This window comes from Sciurus vulgaris, assembly GCF_902686455.1.
Source record: "Sciurus vulgaris genome assembly, chromosome: 2".
Taxonomy (NCBI): Eukaryota; Metazoa; Chordata; class Mammalia; order Rodentia; family Sciuridae; genus Sciurus; species Sciurus vulgaris.
In genome coordinates this window covers 77,906,202-77,910,180 of record NC_136462.1, presented here as the reverse complement: position 1 = coordinate 77,910,180, position 3,979 = coordinate 77,906,202, and positions in this window count along the sequence as shown.

The following is a 3,979-nucleotide window of genomic DNA, read 5'->3' as shown; positions in this document are numbered from 1 at the left end:
AAACCTCAATCTACCCCTGGGTTTACCCAAATGGATATGGTGAGTTTCTGTCCCACCTACGGGAACCCTGCTCCAACATTCTGTACCTTGTCTCCTAGGAATACTAGAGTTAGAGTTATAGGAAGCAAGAGGACTGATTAGACAGAACTGCAAGCATTAAGAATTTAGGGTGGATTTGGAATAGCAAAAGCTGCATCAAAATTGTTTGTGAAAGAAGGGTTCAGACAAACCTACTGACAAACTAGGAAGTCAGTCATCTGGAAAGAGGTTAGGGCCACAGAGCCCCTAAACAATAAGTCATGGAAATAAGCCCCACACTTACCTCTCCTTGGGTGTCTCCTCCTCATGCTGACTCTGCCCTTCAACATATCTGGTTTCACTTACAACACCCAGAAAAGAGTAGGTGCTCTGCAGTGACATCACAACTTGACCATTATGATGTAATGAGGAGGCATCTGATTATGCTCCAGCTATGAGGAACACTGTCTCATTACCTTGTGGGTAACTGAATTCTTCCACAATTCAGGTGATGTGGGAGTCAATCCTGTCAAACCTTGATCTTTTGTTCAAGTACTTCAATATTTTTATCACTCCATTCTGGATTAGACAGAGGTTCTTGCTTTTCCACATATTTCTCATCGTGCATTAGGGTTGCCCTTGATAAGCAAAGGGCTTTAATCTTCCCTCCAATGCTTTAGGAGCAGAATGCAACTCAGATGGCTTCTTAGGGAAGACCCACCACTCAATAGGAAATAGGGCTTTTCCCAAGCTGTTCCCTTTAAATGCACCAGCAGTTGGTGCTGGGTGTCAGCTAGGCCCTGGTGACTTTCTTACTACCCAAAATGGTGGTGGGATTCTGTTGGGCTGTTTTACAACAGGGATGCCCAACCTCTCCATATCTCCTTCCCATCCAACTTAGGGAGAGCCAGAAGACTCCAGCAGAAAGGGAATAGGACTTTTAAGAAATGCAATGACCAAGTAATTTGGAGAGGTGTTTGGAGAGGGAATCTTGTTCTGGATCCCTTGCTACCTCAGTCCAAAACAAAGAATACTTCTGAACAGCTCATATTTTCTTTTCATATTTCAACTTTATTTCAAATATTAAGTTTTGTACCCAGAAGGAAAGGCAATTGCATGAGGAAGCTGAAATGAGACATGATACTAGCAGTCTTGAGGCCCAGTGCACAAGGTTGTACTAGAAAAGGGTTGGGAGAGGCTCTGGGAGGAACTGGTGAGAACAGTAGTTTTGTGGGGGATTCACATAGCAAACTTTCATTCCTCCCTGGGTTAGCGATTCAACAGGTGGATTATACAGTCTCAAGGTCAGTGTTCTTTAGCAATATCTCCATAAGAAGTACCAGAGCTGGGTAAACAAGAGCCTTTGTTTTTCTTTATGCCTAGAAGAGAAAGGGAATGGGAAGTAGTAGGAAAAAATAAAATATAGTTATCCCTTGTCATGAAAAAACTTGGGGTTGTTTCTCGGCCTGGATATATACACATATATGCATATATATATTATGTATAATGTATGTGTGTGTGTATGTACATATATATATATTTTTTTTTTATTTTGAGACAGGGTCTAGGTTGTTTAGGGCCTTCTCAGCTGTTCAGGATGGCTGTGAACTTGTGATCTTCCTGCCTCAGTCTTTTTTTTTTTTTTTTGCAGTGCTGGGAATCAAACCCAGGGTCTTATGCTTGCAAGTCAAGCACTCTACCGACTGACCTATCTCCCCAGCCCTCCTGCCTCAGTCTTTTGAGCTGTTAGGATTACAGGTCTGCGCCACCACACCCAGTTCAGCCTGGTAATAGAATAGCCAGGAAGCTGAGTTTAAGCCCATTTTCAGTCACACAAATTATTTGATCCTGATGAGGTCAAACCCCATCTCTGGATCTGTTTGCTCCTCTGTAAAGAAGCCTAAACCTAATGGTCTCTAAAATAAGCCTTTCAGGTCTCTGATGCTATAACCTGTACTAACAACAAGGATTCAGAGGAACTCCAGAGAAACAGGAGTTAGAAACAAGGGAATGTGAGTTAGGCTTTCACAAGTCTACGAAAAAAGTTGATGAGATAGGGCTTATTATGTAGAGAAACGATGAGCTACAATCATAAAGAGAAACAAAGGAACAGAAGGAAGGTTATAGGAGAAGCGAAGGACAATTTCTGAGGTCTGGATGAGGAAAAGGGGCAGTGTTCCCATTGAGTTGCCTAAGGATCAAGCCCCTGAGTATGGTAGTGTTTTATCTTGTGGCACTTCCCAGTTCGTGGCTGCCATGTTATACCCCATATTGCTCCTGTTCATATACCACCACCTTTTAGAGAAAATCTTCACCACAACACTTAATGCATAACATATAATAGGGCCCCTGCCCCCTGAAAGGTTCAGCCAAACTTTCCCATGTCACCAGCTGGGAAAAGTCAGTGGTTGCAGCAGTTTAGGTGTACCCTTCTTTGCTTATTGGGGCTGTAAGAAATATGGATGGGACTTGATAGAAAGGGCATATTGCCTAATCTTGGTAGCTTTGCCCAAGGTGAGGAAAAACCAGGATGTAGGGACATATCCTAGAATGGTGGTACATACCAAAAGCATCTGTGTAGAGAGTCTTTTCAGGGAATCTCAAAAGGATCAGGCATATAAAAGCCACTCAAGATATTAGTTGCTTCCCTTTTTTACAAGGCTTGGTGGCATGGACAGTTGTGTAAGTTCAGGTTCAAAATGTGAAGCACCCATTATGCATGTGTGCAAGGAGACTCAGCCAGGGCCCCAGTCTTGGGGTAACAAGGGGGATTATTTCCAAGTCCTGCACAGCTTAATATGGGAAGAACTGGAAGATTCACATGTTATTCTATAAAGCTGAGAATAGGACTATCAGTGAGCCACAGTACTCCTTATAGAGAAAGAACCCCAGTTTCTTGCCTCCAATTAGAGTTTGTATTTTATCCTCTTAGTAATACTAGAGACCCCAGTGAGCCCAAGCACATACCCTAACTGGGAACTGATAGAGAATTCTAATGTAAAGGAAAAGGCTGGAGTACAAATAGGTTTCCAAGTTTTCTAGCACAGGTTGGGTGGGACCTTGCTGATCCTGCAGAGCTGGGACACTGGCATAGGAGATAGCAGCAAGTTCCTGGGAGGAGCAGATGAAGCCTGGGGCCCTTGATACTTTGCCTTCTCCAAGCCAGTTCAGGGAACTGGGAAGATGGGAAAACACAGAACAATCAGGAATTATGGTCTTTTCCTTTTAAGAGATGACAAATAACAAAGTTTTAAATTTTGTTTATAAAGAATAAGAATGTAATATCATGGTTATGCACATGGGCTCTGGAGATTTCTTGGGTTCACAATTCATTTACTAGCTGGTGTTTTTTTTTTTTTGGTACTAGGGATTGACTCCAGGGGCACTTTACTACTGAGCTATATTCCCTGTCCTTTTTATTTTGAAACAGGTTCTCATTAAATTGCAGAGGCTTGCCTTAGACTCGCAATCCTCCTGTCTCAGCCTCCGAGTCACTGGGATTACAGGTGCACCTTGCTTAGCAGTGAAATGTTGAACACTGAGTTTCTCTAGGGCTTATCTTTAATAAAACAGGAATAATGATAATACTCAACTCATAGGATTATTTTGAGCATGCACACAAAACAGATTTTAGCAGATAAATGTTAAGAAAACATAAGCTATTACTACTGTTAATGTGACATAACAGTAACACATATACATCAGGCAAGACATTGTTACACACTGAACCTTGACCCAGACTTCCTGTGTTCCTCCTGATGACTAAATAGTACGTTGCTTGGTGACTTCCAGTAATTTCTCTCCTCACTTTGCTGGAACTCTGACCTTAGGGTGACCTACAAGATATACGAAATTCTTTTTTTCCCACAAGATAAGGATGATGTTTAAATGGGCATTTGCTTGAGCAAAGACCCAGGGTTCCTTTCTTTCCTCAAAGGATAAAGGCTGTGAACAACAGAAG